The 22,059-nt window shown below is 40.5% G+C and overlaps 1 protein-coding gene across 1 annotated transcript in view; it reads left to right on the top strand.

Annotated features, from left to right (window-relative positions):
* Positions 1-846: 846 nt before the first annotated feature.
* LOC308081845 (myocyte-specific enhancer factor 2A-like) overlaps positions 847-22,059 on the top strand; it is a 78,540-nt gene continuing 57,327 nt past the window's right edge. Inside the window, exon 1 of the mRNA XM_080423466.1 lies at positions 847-966. The gene's annotated coding sequence lies outside the window, so the exon portion shown is untranslated. The remainder of the gene's footprint in view (positions 967-22,059) is intronic.

The raw sequence follows: 22,059 nt of genomic DNA on the forward strand, positions 1-22,059 counted from the left end.
GGCTATGCACTGAAAAGGGCCCTTTTCTGACCCTTGACCTCACTGGACGGCCCGCCACTTTTTTTTACACCTTAGTGCCGCTTAGCGGAGAGTGTGGCTGTGTAGAGGGGGTCTCCCCGAACGCGTGCGTACCTCAGAAGTTCCGGCACTAAGCACCGTCTCCTGTCCAGTGTCCAATTTGTATAGGCTATGCACTGAAAAGGGCCCTTTTCTGACCCTTGACCTCACTGGACGGCCCGCCACTTTTTTTTACACCTTAGTGCCGCTTAGCGGAGAGTGTGGCTGTGTAGAGGGGGTCTCCCCGAACGCGTGCGTACCTCAGAAGTTCCGGCACTAAGCACCGTCTCCTGTCCAGTGTCCAATTTGTATAGGCTATGCACTGAAAAGGGCCCTTTTCTGACCCTTGACCTCACTGGACGGCCCGCCACTTTTTTTTACACCTTAGTGCCGCTTAGCGGAGAGTGTGGCTGTGTAGAGGGGGTCTCCCCGAACGCGTGCGTACCTCAGAAGTTCCGGCACTAAGCACCGTCTCCTGTCCAGTGTCCAATTTGTATAGGCTATGCACTCCTTTGAACAGCATCTATCAATTTAGATTGTTTTAAATCCGTTTTTGTTACACAGAAACATAATATGTGATATATAGCTTCGTTTAAATGCTTAATTTATAGTTTTAATGTGCAAATGAACCGTTTTTCAATGGTTTTCAATGGTTTCTTTTTACTCTAGAGGGTACTCTTATTCTGAAGAGATCGTCCACCGGAAGTCTTATATTTGCTCCGTTATATTTGCTGACTGAACACTGCTCTCTCTCTCTCTCTCGACTTTGTGTCAGTTTCCTAAAAATAGCGGACGAGTAACAACGTGTGGCAGCGAAGCAGAGACAGTCCTGTCAGGGTCTGTGTGTGTGTGCTCTGTGTCTGTCATAGCGAGGAGCTAAAGTAACGCTATAAGAGGGACATCCTGGAGGTAAGTAATAATAATAATACAATAATACGCTACAGAGAGAGAGAGAGAGAGAGAGAGAGAGAGAGAGAGAGAGCAGTTCGTTGTGATGTGTTATGTGTGTCTCTCTATCTATCTTAACTTTTCGAACGGGTTGGTAACCTTTACATGTAGATAGATAGCTGTTCTCATAATGTTTGGTCTTCGCCTTGTTTTAACAAACAAACAAACACGGCCAAGTTATAGTTGTTCTGCTGCTCGCTTCTCTGTTGCTTGGTTTGGTCTACAATGTAGCGTGTGTGTGTGTGTGTGTGTGTGTGTGTGTGTGTGCGCGCGCGCGACTGTACACTCACTCAGTGATAAGAAAGTCCCCTTTTCCATGCAGCAGTACTGTGTGTGTGTGTGTGTGTGTGTGGGGGGGGGGCAGATTTAATATAATTAAGGTCTTATACAACAGTGGTTCTCTAACTTTTTCATGTCAAGGACCCCCAAATTGTGTGTGTATTTGACCGCGGACCCCCACCTGAAAATATGTTGTGTTCCAGGCCAGGGACCCCCAGAAGCAAAGATTTGTGTTAAAAATGTTCACTAATGTTCAAGTTTTTTTTTTTAATGGCAGATCTACAAGCTCATAGCGCTATGAGCTTGTAGATCTGATATTTTTTAAAGTATAAAAGGTTAAAGTGGTTAAAGGTAGGATAAGTGATATATATATATATATTTTTTATTATTTTTTTTGTTAAAAATATTAAAGTACTATATTCTGATCGTAATCATTGCTACAGAGCGTTTGTTCGGTCACAGGGGTCTCTCCAGCTCTTTAGTAAACAGAATATAGTACATTTTCAGGTAGGTGACAAAATGTAAGCCAATCAGGAGAGAGCACTGAAAATTCATTTTCTGTTTAATAAAGAGCTGGAGAGACATGGAGACTCCTTTTACTGAACAAACACTCTATAGCAATGAGTACTATCACAATATAGAGCTATTTAACACTTATTTTAACCAAAGTAAATCACTTACCCTACCTTTTAAAATGATTGTGATGCTTACATTAACTCATTTTGCTGGGGACCCCTTGGTATCCCCCCCAAGGACCCCTGGGGGTCCCCGGACCCCTCTTTGAGAACCAATGTTATACAACACTTCAAGCAGCGGATGGCGAGGCTTAGATGTGTCAACAAAATGCACACATGAAAGACACACACATGTACAGTATAGAGGCTACATGGGTTACACATAAGTCCATGTGAGGCATGACCAGTGGTGGAAAAAGTACTCAAGTTAGGGTTAGGGTCCAAGGACCCCTGGGGGTCCCCGCCCGGACCCCACTATTAGAACCACTGCACTAGTACAGAGGGACTAAAAACAATACAATATAGAATATTGGCTTAAAATAATTTGCTTAAGTTAAACAAACTAAGACGATACAAACTCCAGTTGACAGTTACAGTTAGTAGTCCTACTCGGGATTCGAACCCTGGTCCCCCGCATGATAGATCATACTGTAGGCTATTAACATACTCTCATGTACATACACATTCGTTTAAAATAACATGTTATTCTTTCAAATCGGATTGCAGCTTTTCATTTCCTTGTGTTATGTTGCTAATTTGACTAGCTATTTGCAATACGTTATGTTATCAATAGGCCTATACCGACAATTTGAACTTGAACTATTAAAGTTAACAATGCCAATAATCACAGGATGTTGATAGTGTGCGTGTGCGTGCGTGCGCGCGCGTGTGTGTGAGAGAAATATGAGCATATGAGAAACATGAGAGAAGTACAGGAGAAACAAACTCAAAACCAAATCCATAGTGTTGGACTCTGCTCTGCTGCTCAATTCAATTCAAAGGAGCTTTTATTTGGATGAAAAAACACACGTTTTCATTGCCAAAGCAAGTGTCATAATAAAACAATTGAAGAAAAAAATGGGTAAAGTATGTACAGTTGGAGGGGATACAGCATTGTGTTAAACAGAGCTATGTCACATAGCAACGTTATATACACGTTGGCAAGGGTTTAAAGCTTTTTGAAACGCATAGCAGTGATCTATCAAGATTTTGCAGTCACTATACTCAACTTTATTTATCACGAGAAAAAGACAGAATTATCTTATCTGCTATAAAAAAAAATTGGTCCAAATTCAAAGATCAGCCCAGTGATATGTTTCAGATCTTGTTAACATGGGTATGAAAGAGTCTAGATACACATTTCTTGATAGGAATTTAGACAAATTCCCACCAGCCAAATACAGTACATGTATATCTGGCTGGTATTATTACTATTCTACTAGACACTTTGGCAGGTGTGAGCTACGCGTAAAAAAAAGAATCACATCATTTAATGGACATTTTTGATATTTTTCAAACATTTTCTACCCCCCCCCCTCCCACTTTGAGAGCCACTGGCTTAGTGTACCAGGTATCAAAACCTGGCCTATACTCTACATGATTATGGATAAGTGTCGAATTTCTGAATATAAACCACAACAGTAGATGTGATAACATGAGGCTTTCCTGCCATAGATTACACATTGGTCTCTTGGCACGGGGATGGACCGCACACTTTCGAGGGGGAGTACAGTTCAGTACAGTACAGTACAGTACAAGTTCAGATAAACATGCAAATCAATAGAGAAGATCCTAGATAGCACAACCAACCACATTTGAAAGGGGAGTTTCCCGCTATAGCTGTCAGACAGATAGCGGGTGTGTTATTTGTGGAAAGAACAAATGGCATGAAGGAGGGGATGGGTGTCGTCTCACCAATTTATATCCTATCGTACTTTACCCATTCAATCCGGGGACGCATCTCTGTCATTTTAGATGTCTTTGGGCTATTCAAAAATAGCAGATATACAAGCTCATATGAGCTATGAGCTTGTATATCTGCTATTTTTGAAAAATCGTGAAAATGTGTGCAAATCTTTGAATGTATATATTTTACAAAAAATACAAAGAGTTACAAATGTTCAAAGTGTTACAAATGTTCAAAGTGAACATTTGTAACTCAAATCTTTGCTTCTTGGGGTCCCTGGAACAAAATATTTTACAAATGTTCGCTTTAAAAAATATATATTTAAAGATTTGCACAAATTTTCACGATTTTTCAACAACAAAGAAATCTAAAATGACAGAGATGCGTTCCCGGATTGAATGGGTTACTTAACTTGTATTTGTTTATTTACAGGATATAGTGCGCGTTAATGAACATTCAATACATGTACAAGAATTGAATCAATTTGAACCTGATCTCATGTAAGGCCTGATTTAGCTATAAGCTCATTTCCATCCGTATAGTCGCACATATAAAAACAACAACATGACAAAAAAATGAAAGAAAATACAACATACAGTACAATATATACAACAGCAGCCTACACATACATTTAAAATGTTAACACATAGGGAGGTGTCTAATTGATTTATAGTCTTTCACAACACCTTTTATAATCATGATGAAAATAACATTACAAAATGAAAAGAAGTTGAAAATATTTACTTGATACCAGAGTGATAATAACACATGAAATACTAAACTTCTGAGGGGCGTCAGTGCCCTCTCTCTCTCTTTGAATGTTCAGTATACCAGAACCTCTCCACAAACACACACTCCCTTCCTCTTTCCATCCCTCCAACCCCCCCCTTCTCTCTCTCTCTCCTTCCTTCCCTTCATCCCTCATTCTCTCCTTTCCTTTCCCCTCCGAGTTCCTCCATCCGTCCTATCGTCCCATTGTTTTCATATTTCATTAATGTGGTTATAGCAGCATGTAGCATCAAGTCCAATTAGGCTCTCTGTCAGAGCTGTGATGTGTGTGTGCAGCCTTCAGCCCTCGGATCAGCGTTGCCAGATTCTGTGAGCGAAATAAGCAACTGGGTCTATGAAAACAAGACCAAAAGAAGAAGAAGCGACTAGGCTACGGCTATTTGAAAACAGCCGATCTACAAGATCTTGTGAGCTTGTAGATCTGAAAAATCCAAATATATATTTTTCACAAATCTTGTATCCAGGAGTCCCTGGCAGAAAATATTTTCAGATGGGGGGGGGGGGGGGGGGGGTCTACTCTGTGGACAAATTTAATACATATTAATTTGGGAGGTCCTTGCCATGGAAATGTTTGAGAACCACTGGTTTATAAACAACTTTTAGGAAACAAGCCCAAATAAGCAACTATACACTTTAGAAACAAGCCCAAATATAAACCGCAACAACTACCAATATTTACAAGCAACTTTACAGAAAAACAAGCCCAAAGTCGCTTATAACATTGATTCTCAAAGTGGGGTCCGGGGACCCCCAGGGGTCCTTGGGGGGGTCCCCAGCAAAATGTGTAGCATCACAATCATTTTAACCACTTTAACCTTTTATACTTTGGCTACTCAAAAATAGCAGATCTACAAGCTCATAGCGCGGCACCGAGTGCTGCACTATGAGCTTGTAGATCTGCTATTTTTGAAAAATCGGGATTTTTTTTTATATATATTTATATATAGCTAACATTTGTCGCTCAGATCTTTGCTTCTGGGGGTCCCTGGAACAAAAATATTTGAGATGGGGGTCTGCGGCTAAGTACATACATCATTTTGGGGGTCCTTGACATGGAAGAAGTTTGAGACCCACTGGCTTATAACAAGCGGACATGGCAACGCTGCCTCAGATGGGTGGTTGATAAGGCCCACATGACCTGACGTGGCCTCCCCCTACAAGCTGTTCTCTGTGTGAGGGGGAACAGAGTGGAGACTCATGTCCCACACATACCTGGACATTACATTACTGTACATACAGTGTGCGTTACTGTACACACATACATCTAAAGAGCCCTCTGAGTCTGGAGCAAATCCCGCAAAACTCTCGCTGTCTGGGCAGAAACCTCCTATCTCAATATTCAAACTTTTTGTGGTGCAGCAAAAACAGTAAAAACAGAAAAGCCACTAGTTAGAGCCCTAAGCTGGACTACGTAACTTTCCTCTTCTACCCCCGGATTTGAACCTGGTTTCCTGCGCAAGTGCTGAATTTTTTTCACCATTGAGCTAATAGAGCCTGCCTGCTTGCTCAGGGGATACATTGAACCTTGACCTTCTGGTCAAAACTGGTGTCAGATCTTGTGTCTAGGTGAGACATGACCTTTGACACGATCCGAATGTCGCCCATAGGAGTGCAGGGAGACAAAATACAACCACCCCAATTAACCCATTCAATCCGGGTACGCTATTCAACAATAGCAGATATACAAGCTCATAGCCGCGCTATGAGCTTGTAGATCTGCTATTTTTGAAAAATCAGGAAACTATGTGCAAATCTTTACAAATGTCTTCGAAATCCTAACAGTTTAAAAAAAAACGTATGTTGTTATATCAATGGTTTTCAAACTTTTTCATGTCAAGGAACCCCAGATTTTATGTGTTTTTGGCCACCGTTCCCCATCAAAATATGTTGTTCCAGGGACCCCCAGAAGCAAAGATTTGAGTTAAAAATGTTGTTTAAAAAATATATATGTATTCAAAGTTTTGCACAAATGTTCAAGATCTTTCAAAAATCGCAGATCGACAAGCTCGCAAGTGCCGTGCTCTGAGCTTGTAGATCCGCTATGTTTGAATAGCCAAAATAATGGTTATAGCTCAAATCTAAAATGACACAGACGGATGCGTTCCCGGATGGAATGGGTTATGTAAGCTATATTTGTATTAACATACTTTGGACACAATTACATTTTATTCATATAACAAAAGTGACGTACTTTAAGTGTGGAAGCTTATCAGTGTGCAGAGATCTTTTCCTGCTCTCTATTCTACTTGATCTTACAAGAACACATAATCTTGCCTTTTTAGAAATGGACACACAGTTCCACTTCTCAGCCCCGCGTCTGGTATGCGCTTGATGAAATTAGTTGTGCAGGAACGTTTTATTGCCGTTGAATGCATTTAAAGGGCTCCGGAAACATGACTTCTATTACGGCTTTTCAGTGAGAACCGCCATTGTTCGCTGCAAAAAATAGTCGGCTTTGTTTGTTGACGTTGAGATATTAAAGGTGCCCGTTCCCTCGGTTCGTTACTATCACAAGATGTTTTGGCACATGGTCTCAAGGGGTTTATTGGTTGCCCGTTGGAAGCGAGTTTGACTGAGACTTCAAAGTGTTTTTAGCTTCCTGATTCAACTTGGAGTTTATTGTCACTGTCACATCACATGTTTAACTTTACAAGTGTAAAAAAAAGTCAAACAAAACAGGCTGGAAGAAGGGCGCACACCAGTTGTGCTGAGGTGCTGCTGACCATGGTGCAAAGGTATCAGTGGTGTAAAGTAACTAAGTACATTTACTCATTAAGTACTGTACTTATGTACAATTTTTACTTTACTGGAGTATTTCAAATTTTCAGTACTTTTACTTCTACTCCGCTACATCTCTGAGGCAAATATTGTAGCCTACTTTTACTCCACTACAATTATTTGAAAACTTTAGTTACTAGTTACTTTGCAGATATACATTATTATATTATAAAACATACATTAACCACTTTAGCCCTATTTCAAACATAGGCTATTTGAAAATAGACGATCTACAAGCTCACAACGCGGCGCGTTGTGAGCTTGCCTTGTAGATCTGCTATTTCCAAACATTTTAGCACTTTTACTTTTGATACCGTAAGGACATTTTGATACCAATACTTTTGTACTTTTACTCAAGTACATTTTTTATTCCAGACTTTTGCTTGTAATGGAGTACTTGCAGTATTGATACTTTTACTTAAGTAAAACATTTGAGTACTTTTTCCACCACTGAAAGGTATACAAATTAAAAGAGAGGTTGCACAGCTCGTAGCAACGATGCAATTCTTTTTTACAAATAATAAGGAACCAATCTATTGACCTGACAGTAGCAGCGTGAACAGGTTGTGACCGGGGTGGTGAGTGTCCTTGGTTACTCACTGCTTCTCATATATATATATGTCATGGTGGGAAGCTCAACCTCCGGTACGGTGATGCGCTGACTGAGCCATCTGCACCATGCACCCTCTGTCCTGCTTTCTGCTCGAGGCCGCTGCAGTTCCCATACCAGGCAGTTATGGAGCTCATCAGGATGTGCTCAACGGTGCTGTTGTAGAACGTCCTGAGAATGCTGTGGTGGCCCCACTCTGAATTTCATCAGCCGTATATGGGGCGGTGTAGGCATCGTTGAGCCTTTTTCACCGGGCAATGTGTATGGCCCAGCGACCTCAACCCATTTAGACCGGGAACGCATCTGTGTGTCATTTTAGATTTCTTTGGCTTTTCAAAAAATTGCAGATCTACAAGCTCCTCAAAATTGTACTTAAGTACAGTACTTGAGTAAATGTACTTAGTTACTTTACACCACTGGCTATTAGCAGGAGTGTGACAGTGCATGTGTGCTGCTGAGCTACAAAGCCAAACAGCAGTAATTGTACAAGTAGTGAAACTGAAAAAGAAGAAAAAAAAACATACTTCAAAGTTGTATCTCGTCAAAACTCCTCGACACCAGGATCGAAATCTCTCAATGGAAGTCTTCCATTATAACTCAAGGCGTTCTTCTGCTATTTTCACAATATATATCTGTGGAACCGAGTCAAACTAAATGTAATGTCTCAACTCCTACAATTCCAAGTGCTTGTCAGGGTGTGTGTGTGTGTGTGTGGGGGGGAGGGTCCCCAGTTCAAATATGATTATTTCAGGGGGTCGCGACCTGAAAATTTTGAGAACCACTGCGTTAAAATAACATTTTATTAATTGAAACATGTCTGTCTGACAAACTGGAGTTCCACGGTACAACATGTCTTTGACACGCATGGGTGGTTAAAGAGACAGCAGCACCTCCCCTCTGGTTCCTGTCATGGATCTTGGGCCAAACTAAAACCTTTCTTTACTGTATCGTCTCTGTTGGGTGGAAACCTCATACTGTATGTCCAAAACTGTTACTTTTCAGGATTCAAATCCGAATGTGGCAAAAATAGCAGATCTACAAGCTCGTAGTGCGGCACCGCACTCTGTGTGTGCACACACACACACACACACACACACACACACACACACACACACACACACACACACACACACACACACACACACACACACACACACACACACACACACACACAATACAAGCTTGTAGATCTGCTATTTTTGAAAAAATCGTGATTTCTTTTTGCAAATCTTTGAATATATATATATATATATATATATATATATATATATATATATATATATTATTTTTTTAAAGCGAACATTTTTAGCTCACATCTTTGCTTCTGGGGGATGCTACAAATGTCTTCTAAATCCTAACACTTTTTTTGAATTCTTATTATGTTGTTTGTTTTGTCGATCGGCTATTTTCAGCGAAAGCTTTCCCCGCAGTGGTTCTCAAACTTTTTTCATGTCAAGGACCACCCAAAAATGTCGTTCCAGGGACCCCCCCAGAAGCAAATATTTAAATTAAAAATGTTCGCTTCAAAAGTATATACATTCAAAGATTTGCAAACATTTTCAAGATTTAAAAAAAGAAAATAGCAGATCTACAAGCTCTTAGCTTGTATATCTGCTATTTTTGAATAGCTCAATGTATACAATAATGGTTAAAGTGGTTACACAGATGCGTACCCGGCTTTAATGGGTTAAATTACGAAAAAAAATAACACAAAAAGTTAGAATATGGAGATAAGAGTTTTCTGCCCGACAACAACGATACAATAATGGACTATCAGGCTTCCTCGTTGTAATGCGATTTGTCAGCTTTCAGTCTGCTCTGCTATCCCGGCCCATTTAATCGAGTGCGCTTTGGCCGCTGCCAGTGGGACAAATGTAATTATTGTTCCAGTATGAATTTGATGCAGGTCATTTGGTGGTTGGAAGTGCATGTCGTGCACGACATCGCGCACGACGTGCGTCACGGTTGAACAGGCTGGACGGCCGTATTGCATTGATTGTTGTGATTACTAAGCTTTTTTTACTCACTCAGTCTTATACTCGCAACGTGTCGCGACGCGTTGTGAGCTTGTAGATCGGCTATTTTCAAATAGCCAAGGTATAAAATAGGGCTAACATGGTTAATGTATGTTTCATAATATCATAATTTATATCCGAAAAGTAACTAGTAACTAAAGTTTTAAAATAATTGTAGTGGAGTAAAAGTACAATATTTGCCTCTGAGATGTAGCGGAGTAGAAGTAAAAGAACAGACAATGGGAAATAATCCAGTAATGTAAAAATTCCTCAAAAGTCTACTTAAGTACAGTACTTGAGTAAATGTCCTTAGTTACTTCACACCACTGCTTACAAGTACAGTGACTAGTCCAGCCGTTAGGAAATGTTTGTGTTGTTGACGATGGCATTCTTCTCTATCTGTCAAGATTTCAACTTAATACGAGGCCTGTCACAAGTGTTACATTGTCATAATCATGTCATTCATTATTTTTTGCACAATCGTCACAATCGTTTTCCATGTTTGAAACATTTTCAGACATTTTCAAATATAAAAGAAAAAGCTATTAAAAAATGAAGTGAAAGTATGAAATATATATATTGATAAATACGTCGATAATTTCTTTACATATTTAAGTTATGTGTCATATCTGCCCTGTGACAATTTTGTAATACAAAGCCTAAAAGGCAAACAGAAATAGCATTTGTGTTCATATATTCTCATTTCTCAATGCCAAAAATACAATTATATCGTTAATCGCAATGTTGTAATGGTGACAGCCCTGATTGTTGTTGATGGCATTCTTCTCAATCTGTCAAGATTTTTCGACCTAGGGCGTTAGTTAGTTATAGCAATAACAGTAACAGTAGTAGCAGAGCATCCTCTAACACTGTATATGTACTGTATGTAGCAGAGGCAGTACTATTAGTCATATTTACTGTAGATTGACTAATGGCTGAACAGGCCAGTGTCATGACAGACAGACAGACAGACAGACAGACAGACAGACAGACAGACAGACAGACAGACAGACAGACAGACAGACAGACAGACAGACAGACAGACAGACAGACAGACAGACAGACAGACAGACAGACAGACAGACATAAAGAGTCAAACAGACAGACAGACAGACAGACAGACAGACAGACAGACAGACAGACAGACAGACAGACAGACAGACAGAAATAAAGATAGACAGAGTCAAACAGAGACAGGCAGACAGACAGACAGACAGACAGACAGTAAAGACAGCCAGTCAGGGAAGACCAGAGACTAGAAATAGTCGTTCAATAAACACTCACTCACGTGCACGTGTGTACACATGCAAGGCACATAACTGTATACATCACATGCACGCACACGCACACGCACACGCACACGCACACGCACACACACACAGAGCGGTCTCTATGTCTTCTTCGTGTGCTGTTAAAATAGAAGTCTGTCCTTCAGAGCCGCTGCTATTTCTGTTGACCACAAGCCTCCAAATAAACCTCTCTATAGGAAAACTCCTCTGGGAGGGGGAGAGGTGGGGGGGGGTAGGTGGTAGTTTAAAGGGATATTTCGCTTTCAAATATGTTTGGGGTTATTTTTAACGTCTACTCAGGCTTTTGTGTTTCACCCCAGACAGTTTTTACGTCGCTCCATTCAGTATTTAGATATTTGATATTATTTTTCAGCAGACACGCCCCCTTTCCTATACATTGTAACTTCAAGCTCCATTTAACCATGATGGATTCATCGAAAACACCCGTCCTTGGTTCTGGTGACTGATATTGTCCTTCTAATACGTGAGGGGCTGTGTTTTGTCAATAACTTCTTTGTTTGTTTAATTACCCCCCCCAAAAAATTAATTATTCAACAAGTGACGCACTGTGAGCTTGTATATCTGCAATTCTTCAATAGCCAACCTACAAAATATGGATTAACCCACCTAAACCCCAGCATCGGTATTGTGGAGAAAGCTTTCACTGAAAATAGCAGATCGACAAGCTCACAACGCGACGCACGTCGCGTTGTGAGCTTGTCGATCTGCTATTTTCAGCGAAAGCTTTCCCCACAATAACAGAAAACAGAAAAGGCACTAGTATTGAGCCCTGGGGGAATTTAGCTGAGTGGGGACCCCCTGGAACCCCACCCGAGGACCCCTAGGGGATCCCCGGACCCCACTTTTCTAGAACCATTGCTGTAAAATGACTGTGGTTGTACCAGCTCTCTTGCTATAATCTCATCTGATCATAATCTTATAAACAAAGCTCTTTTACAAGCACGTTTGAACTTGAAGTATACATCCCTCTATTGGTTTGATACGAGCGTTCATAAGGTCATATATATTACAGTGTATTGTGTTTCTGAAGAGGCAGTGATTGTGTTATTGTTTTATTATTTAGTCCAGAGAATAGAATGGACTGATCCAGTGCAGATGGCTGGCTGCTGCGCAGTGACATAACCATGTTTGACTTTACATGTCCGACCAAAGTGTGTGTGTGTGTGTGTGTGTGTGTGCGCGCACGTGTGTGTTACTATACTTGTGAGGACCGAATGTTTCTTTGGGCTATTCAAAAATAGCAGATCTACAAGCTCATAGCGCGGCACCGAGTGCCGCGCTATGAGCTTGTAGATCTGCTATTTTTGAAAAATCGTGAAAATGTGTGCAAACCTTTGAATAGCGAACATTTGTAACTGTCAAATGTCTCAACAAATGGCTTCATTTTGAACATTTTTGTTTCATGCTTAAAAATACATATAAGATTTTTTTAGCTTTTTAGAAAAAATTTAGGCTGGGGTTAGTGTTAGGATTAGGCATTTAGAAGTTAGGATTAGGGATTATAGATAATAGTTTATGCCTGATTGTATACTTTGTGTCGTGCATCGGAAAATAGCCGAAATGAATAAAAAATGGCATTCGTAAAAATCACCGTCCTAAAATGTTGATGTCCGCACAAGTGTAGTAATACACTGTGGTGTGTGTGTGTGTGTGTGTGTGTGTGTGTGTGTGTGTGTGTGTGTGTGTGTGTGTGTGTGTGTGTGTGTGTGTGTGTGTGTGTGTGTGTGTGTGTGTGTGTGTGTGTGTGTGTGTGTGTGTGTGTGTGTGTGTGTGTGTGTGTGTGTGTGTGTGTGTGTGTGTGTGTGTGTGTGTGTGTCACACGATGATGATGACTCACCGAAGCAGAACAAAAAGCATGTTCTCTTTTGGAGAAGTTTTTGAACATGAATCACTGGTCTCTCTCATTCTATCTACAGGAGGGAGAGAGGGAGGGAGGGGGGGGGTGAAGAAAGAGGGAAACAAGTGCATGAAGAAACGGAGTTTACAGGAAGGAGACAGAGAGAAAGTCAGAGATGGATGGAGGATGAAATGTAGATTATTGGGGTACTGTAGCAGTCAGAGAAAAGAGAGAGAGACAGAGTGAGTCACAATTATTACATAATCGTGTAATGTCGCAATTATTTTGAGATAATCGCAATCGTTCTGCATAACCGTCAAACTCATAATCATCATTCATTTTATTTCCATGTTGAAACATTTTCAAATGTTTTGTGATGCATTTTCAAATGTTTAAGAAAAAGCAGAAATATCACATCTACATGCAGACATCATCTAGGACAGGGATGAGGAGATGGAAGGAGTGACAGTGAGCACAGATGTTTGGTTGAATTACACTGTGTAGAGAAACACCAAAGTGTTCATTTATACGGGTCCATTTGGTTAGCATTTTGTGCAACTCTCAGAGTGTACAAAAAAAGTGTACAAAAGAGCTTGTAGATCTGCTATTTTTGAAAAATCTGGAACATTTGTGCAAATCTTTGAATATATATATATATTTTTAAAGCGAACATTTGTAACTCAAATCTTTGCTTCTGGGGGGTGCCTGGAACAAAACTTTTTGAGATGGTGGTCCGCGGCCAAATGCATATCTAAAAATATTTTTAAAATCCTCACAGTATGTTGTAGTGATGAGCGGGTCGACCCGTAACCCGCGGGACCCGCGGGTCAACCCGCGGCGCGGGTAGGTCGAGTCAGGATTTCAGAGAAAATTATGCGGGCTGAGGGTGAGCGGGTCAGCCGCTCTCCACGAAAAAAAAAAAAAAAAACCCTATTTTGACCAACATGCTTGTTTATTCAGCCCATGACAATGTTGTGCTACTGTAGACATGTAAAGGGACTTTGGGTACTTAAAAGAGCGCTATATAATATATATATATATTCCCACCGCGGGTCGCGGGGCGGGTTGAGCCATAGATTTATATATGGGTTCGCGGGGCGGGTTGAGGCGGGTCGCGTTCCGTCGCGGGTTGGGGCGGGGCGGGTCATGAAAAAACCCGACCCGCACATCACTAGTATGTTGCTATATCAGTGGTGCGCCAACCTTTCCATGTCAAGGACCCCCAAAATGATATGTATTTGGCCACGGACCCCCTTTCTCAAAATATGTATATATGAAGCACAGATCGGAGTAAAAATGTTTCGCTTTAAAACAAATTTTCCACGATAAAATTTTTTAAACCCAGATCTACAAGCTCAAAGCTATGAGCTTGTAGATCTGCTATTTTTGAATAGCCAAAGAAACCTAAAAATGGCACAGATGCGTTCCGGGTCTTAATGGATTAATGATGAATTAGAAATCAAGACGGTTCAGCATCACCGAATAGAGTTTCAACTCTGAGGGTCGTATACAGCGTCTGTTTTCTGTTGCAAACACACAGAGACTGTTTTCTTCTGAAGAGACAGAAGTGTATGTCATCCCTGGAAAGCGTTTGGCTGGCTGTATGCAGAGCAGACTCTGTTGGCCGTGGCACAAAGTGTTGACTTTATGCTCTCCTCTCTATGCTCAAACTGAGACCTGATTACAACCTAAACAGTCCAACATGTCCCAATGCAGACCTGGGCCAAACAATCCATCCATCTAATCCATCCTCTCTCTCTCTCTTTGCTCTCTGCAGTGCTCTCTCTGTCACCATAACTCATTCACTCAGTCACAACCCTAAGCCAGTGGTTCCCAAACTTTTTTAGCTCGAGATCCAAAAGAGAAATTTCATGATGTCTCCCGGGACCCAAACTAGTGAAAATAGCGACGCATGGTGAGCTTGTAGATCTGCTATTTTCACTACTTCTTTAACGTTTTTTTTTATTTTTTATTTATGGAATTTCTTTGATATATATATTTGTAATTATTTTGAAAAAATGTTTGATCTATTTACAAAATTCGAATTTTGGGCGATTTTTCTTTTATATTTTGAAATAATACCCATAAAAATGGGCCCGCGACCCAAACTTGGGTCCCGACCCACTGTTTGGGAATCAGTGCCCTATAAGCCATATCTAGTGAGGTTTTCCATGTCAAAAAAGGACTTGAATCCAACATGATGGTGCCATCAATGAAACAAGTCTATGAGCCTATCTATGAAAACGTTTAATTTAAATAACATTTGATACAATAATGTAGTGGTGGGGGGGGGGCTTCATCTCTCTCTCAGCTAAGAGGTCCTTGGACTGAAACATGTTGAAGACCCTTGATCCTCACTGTACTATGTGGCGGGTTAACAGTGGAGAGAGTGAAAGTCATTCTTATACACAGTGGGGTAAAGTACATTTACTCAAGTACTGTACTTAAGTACAATTTTAACATATTTTTTACTTTACTTGGGTATTTCCAGTTTTCAGTACTTTTACTTCTACTCCACTTCATCTCAGAGGCAAATATAGTACTTTTACTCCACTAGAATTATTTGACAACTTTAGTCACTAGTTACTTTTCAGATATAAATTATGATATTATGAAACATACATTAACCACTTCAGCCCTATTTTATACATAGGCTATTTGAAAATAGCCGATCTACAAGCTCACAACGCGAGCTTGTAGATCGGCTATTTTCAAACATATTAGTACTTTTACTTTTGGTACTTAAAGTATATTTTGATGCCAATACTTTTGTACTTTTACTCAAGTAACATTTTGAACACAGGCCTTTTACTTGTAACAGAGTATTTCTACGTTGCAGTATTGATACTTTTACTTTTTCCACCACTGCTTATACATTCTCTCATCTCGCCGATGAAATAATAGTGAAATTCAAGTAGTTTGATTTAATTTGATTTCTGCATGTATAGAGTGTGTGTGTGTGTGTGTGTGTGTGTGTGTGTGTGTGTGTGTGTGTGTGTGTGTGTGTGTGTGTGTGTGTGTGTGTGTGTGTGTGTGTGGGCGTGGGCGAGTAAAGAAAGGGGAGGGTGAGGACAGGATGAGAGGTGTGTAACTGTCTTAATATGCTTATTACCCGCTTTATTACACTGATTAAGATACTAGAGCTATATAAGGCATGCACCATTTCCTATGATCAGAGTATTGCCCTTTAAACCATTATGATCGGAAATTCGGAATATAAGCGTGTGTGTATAAAATGTAAAACTCATTGACCCCCCCCCACTGTAAAATGTATAAATATGAATTATATCATATCGTACCCTATATGGACATGAAACGGAATCTATAATGTTCTAGGATTCAGCTGTTCATCACATTTGTTTACTCTATGCTCTCGCACACACACACACACACACACACACACACACACACACACACACACACACACACACACACACACACACACACACACACACACACACTGTGTGTGTGGGCGCGGGGTGTGCGATAGCCTAAGGTGCATCTCATATCTATGTTTCTATACCACTTTAAAATGCGATATAGGTTACTTTGCTGTAAGCTCAGAATTTCAATGATCGCAGTTAAAAGTAAACAAGAAGTGTTGGAAGGAGGTCATCATTATACGTTTTTATGCGAGCTGGAGATCAAAAGATTGTGTGTGTGTGCGCGCACATGCGTGCGTGCACAAGCTCATGCCCGTGTACAGTATTGAGCCATGGCAGAAAGGTGATGTGTGTGTGTGTGTGTGTGTGTGTGTGTGTGTGTGTGTGTGTGTGTGTGTGTGTGTGTGTGTGTGTGTGTGTGTGTGTGTGTGTGTGTGTGTGTGTGCGTGTGTGCGTGTGTGCGTGTGTGTGTGTATACTTGTGAGGACCAAACGTTCCCACAGGTATAGTACAGTGTGAGAAGCTCAATCTTTTTTCCAATACTTTTACTTCTACTCCATGACATCTCAGAGGCAAATATTGTACTTTTATACTCCACTACAATTATTTGAAAACTTTAGTTACTTTGTAGATTTTGATTATTTTTACAAAACTCATTAACCACTTCAGCCCTATATATATTTCGGCCATTTGAAAATAGCAGATCTACAAGCTCACAATGCGTCGCGATGCAGATCTGCTATTTTCAAAAGATTTGTATACATTTGAAAACTTTTAATGGGACATTCTACATTCATGAGTACTTTTACTTTTGGTACTTTAAGCACATTTTAATGCCAATACTTTTACTCAAGTACATTTTGAATTCCGGACTTTTACTTGTAACAGTATATTTCTACACTGCAGTATTGATACTTTTACTTAAGTAAAACATTTGAGTACTTTTTCCACCACTGCGAATAGTAGCACTCTTTTGCAGTCACTTTGGGACAAAATAACAGCATTCTTTTCCTCAAAACTATTTAAATAGTATACCCAAAAAAAAAGGCTCGGATTTAAAATGTGTTAGCAGCTCTGTTTATATGTGCGGTGGGTCTAGAGGTCTACTCGGGACACTCAATGGTTAGTAGTCCATATCAATTTGGGGGTCCTTGACAATGAAAAAGTTTGAGAAACACTGCTGTAGACATTATGTAAATGTGTTCAGCGCTACAGTCAGTGAAGTGCATTATGCTTCATTGTGTGAACACTCCACTTAGACTGGCCCTCATCCAGATATCACTCACACCACTCACTTCAGTAAAGGACACTTTCAACACCATATGGAATTTAACCCATTAAGACCGGGAACGCATCGGTGTCATTTTAAGATTGCTTTGGCTATTCAAAAATAGCAGATCTACAAGCTCATAGCACGGTACCGAGTGCCGCGCTATGAGCTTGTAGATCTGTTTGAAATTTTTTGAAAATGTGTGCAAATCTTTGAATATATATATATATATATATATATGATTTTTTAACTAAAATCTTTGCTTCTGGGGGTCCCTGGAACACGAGATGAGATTGGGGTCCGCGGCCAAATACATATAATTTTGGGGGTCCTTGACATGAAAAAAGTTTGAGAACCACTGATTATAACATAACATACGTTCTTTAAAAAATAAATAATTAGAAGACATTTGTAGAATCCCCCAGAAGCAAAGATTTGAGTTAAAAATGTTCACAGTATGTCACCGTATGTGATGTCACAGTATGCGTTCCCGGTCTTAATGGGTTAATACCCCTAACCCACTGGTTCTCAAACTTTTTTGGCTCAGGACACCCCTGTAAAAATTACTTATTTTTTTACTTTATACTTTATACTTCCCTTTATACTCCCCCCAGCATCCCTATTGTGGGGGGAACATTTGCCAAAAACAGCCGATCTACAAGCTCACAAGCTTGTAGATCTGCTATTCATCTTGCTCGCTGACTTATGCATGATTTTTTTGGCATTTATTTTTACTATTTTGAAAAACATTTTAAAATAGTGAAAATAGCTGATCTACATCGACACGTCGTGAGCTTGTAGATCGGCTATTTGAACTATTATAAAATGTTTTTCTTCAAAATATTAGAAGGGGGGAAGGCGCGCAAGATAGGGTCCTACTGTAGCCGTAGTGACTTGAACAGTGAGCTGCAGCAAATAGTTCAGAAACAGGCTCTTCTCTGCAACCAGTGAGTTTGTTACATCATTCCTTGTAAGGAAGCAGAGGCTACATTGTTGATTTTTCTTGCAGATGGAGCCAAAGCTTAGGAGTAATTTAGGCTAGCACACAATAAAAAGTGGGACTTTTACAATGGCTACAGTTGTAACTTTCCTAAGTCCTACTGTACATCATGTTTGCCATGGTTTTCCATTCTTTTTTTTCTTTTTAATTGCCACCTCTCTCCAGTATCACACGCAGATACACACATGCACATACACACCAAAGTATGCTTTACTTTTCTTGTTTGCGAACACACAAACTATTATGTTTGTGTGTTCACACACATTATGGAGGATAATATTTAGAATTATCACACAGTTCTTTACGTTCTACTTATTTTTTAATTATCTTTTTAATTATCTTAATTATTTCTTTGCTATTGTTGTTATTGCTGCTGCAATGTGGGGTTTAGGAGCAAAAACTCCCGCCGGGGACGCTGTGGGCGCTGTGGGCGTGTTCTCTCCGCCGCATCATCAGTGCTCATACCGTAGGTGGGGTTGGTGAAAGAGCCTCTCTGTGTGGAGTTTGTATGTTCTCCCCGTGTCCCCTGGGGTAGGTACCCTCACAAAAACATGCAGTAATCCTGGTCTCTATACTGTATCCCCCTGGTCAGCCGGGGCGCCTGATGGAGGGGAAAGGAACTGGTTGGAATAACGTGTTCCTTCCGCGAACAGCCTTCTTCCATGCAGTTGGGGGAGAGGCTTCCCCTATTGGGCGGGCGCGCGGGCGGGGACTTCTTTCCTCTACATTAGAAGAGTTTGGACGTCACATTCTAATTCAGCCCGAATACCTAATCTCAGTGGCGCACCTCGATAATCATTGGACTATTGATCCACTACCTTTGGGATGTCTGGGTTCGACTCCCGCTTGGGACAATACTTTTTCAAACAACCGCAGACTACTTTTTTTCGCCGATAAAGTATAGTTTTGGACCATGACGGAGGCGCGCCGACTCAGCAGACCTTGAGGCGCGCCCGAGTGCCTCCAGGCGCGAGTGCCCGCGCCGACCGGCCGATGGTCTGCTGAGTCGACTAAGCGCCGTCCGAGTTATGTACCGATAGGCACAGAATCGTAAATGATGTTGTGGGGACTGCGTTTGCCCCAACTGCCACTCACTGCACTAACATAGCCCGCCAGCCCCGCCCCCTCGCCCCCTTGTGCCTTCAACTGCATGGAAGAAGGCTGTTCGCGTTCCTTCCACGCGCTACGTCCTACCGGGGAAACTCCCCCCTGTCAGGTGATAAGAAGCGGGCTTGCTAGCTCCTCATGCATTGAAGGAGGCATGAGCTCAGTTCTGGGCTCTCCCTAGGCTGGCAGAGGGAGAGCAGCACCCAGGATTACATAGGCAATTGGGTGAAAAACTAAATAAAAAATACAAGCACTTCATTCCTGCGAGCTTATACATCTGCAATTCTTTTAAATGTTTGAATGATAATGTTTACTTTTTTTTTCTTTTTTTTTATGATTTAGATTTTTCTTTTTCGGGGTCCCTGGCTGGCACAAAACATTTTCAGATGTGGGGTCCGTGGCCAAATACATATAATTTGCGGGGGGTCTACATCTACAACTTGCTTCCCCAACACTTCGACCTTTTTAAGCGTAAAAACAGCAGCATTATCTCAGCCAACGTGTGGTTTTAACAGTGGAACCTCTACAACAGCTTTTCCACACATTCTCGTCAGCCAAAGCTCTCTGACACTAGCTAGTAAAAAACTAAAGCCCCGACTATAAGACTGTTGCTTTAATTACTGGACTGTTGCTGCTGATGTCATTTGGTTATTGTGTCGGTGACCCTGGTTTTCCTGTCTCAACACAAAGACATTGATGTCGTCATGGCTTTAAAACACAGATCCAAACACAAGCTGCTCTCTTTAAAACAAAAGACAAACAAAATAAGAAAAAATGAATGAAATAACAAGCCCTCTCTCTCTCTATGACTTCTGTTAGTGTCAGCGCTGCACCTTCAGATGTGTCACTTCAATCATTATGAAGTTGATTTCTGACTGAGGTTATTAACCCTTTCAATCCGGGAACACATCTTTGTCATTTTTAGATTTCTTTGGCTATTCAAAAAATAGCAGATCTACAATGATCTTGTAGATCTGCTATTTTTGAAAAATCGTGAAAAGTTGTGCAAATCTTTGAGTATATATATTTTTAAAGCGAACATTTGTAACTCAAATCTTTGCTTCTGGGGGTCCCTGGAACAACATGTTTTACAAATGTTCCCTTAAAAACAAACAAAAAAAATTCAAAGAATTTTCACACATTTTCACGATTTTTCTAAAATGGCAGATCTACAAGCTCATATTGTAGATATGCGCTCCCGGATTCAATGGGTTAATCTGAAGCCTACGATCTGAAACTAATGTCTTCTAGATCCTAACAGTTATGTTTTTACATCAGTGATTCTCAGTTATGTTTTTACATCAGTAATTCTCAAACCTTTTCATGTCAAGAACCCCCAAAATGATGTGTATTTGGCCGCTGACCCCCATGTCGGAATATTTTGTTCCAGGGACCAAGCAAAGATTTAGTTAAAAATGTTTGCTGAAAATATATATATATATATATATATTCAAAGATTTGCGCCAATTTGCACACAAAAAATAATGCTATGAGCTTGTAGATCGGCTATTTTTTAATAGCCAAAGTATAAAATAATGGTTAAAGTGGTTAAAATATAGCTAAAATCTAAAATGACACAGATGCTTTCCCGTTTTTATTTGGTTAACCTAGATGCAGTAGTGTCCCCATTCTGGGCATTTCATGACAGTCAAAACATTTGCAAACATTTTGGCAAAAATAGCAGATTCACAAGCTCACACAGAGCTGTAAGCTTGTAGATCTGCTATTTTCAGTGAAGTTATACTGTACGTAGTTGACGACCAGAGGTTGAGGACAGTCTGACCTAAAGCGCAATTTGTATAAAGCCATTGTGGTGTGACGCGTTGTTAGCTTGAAGATCTCTTCGTGTCGACAAGCGATGTTGCATGACAGAGTATAATAAATAAGGCATAAGACCATAAGCCAGAGAGTGAGAGGAATGTCCATCTTTGTTTCTGTGGCTCAGCTTCCCTCTCTTACAGCATTGCACTTTGCTGTCTAATGCAGGGGTGGTTCTCTTTTTTTTGGTGTCAAGGATCCCCAAATTGATATGTATTTGGCTGCGGATCCCCCATCTGAAAATGTTTCATGGCAGCTATAGGGATCCCCCAGTAGAGAAGATTTATGTTAACCTATAAGACCGGGAAACGCATATTTTAACCATTATTTTATACTTTAGCTATTGAAAAATAGCTGATCTACAAGTTCATAGCGTGGCACCGAGTGCCGCGCTATGAGCTTGTTGATCTGCTTTTTTTTTGTGTGAAAATTTGTGC

Source organism: Gymnoscopelus braueri (assembly GCF_963280865.1).
Source record: "Gymnoscopelus braueri genome assembly, chromosome: 1".
In the NCBI taxonomy this organism is placed as follows: Eukaryota; Metazoa; Chordata; class Actinopteri; order Myctophiformes; family Myctophidae; genus Gymnoscopelus; species Gymnoscopelus braueri.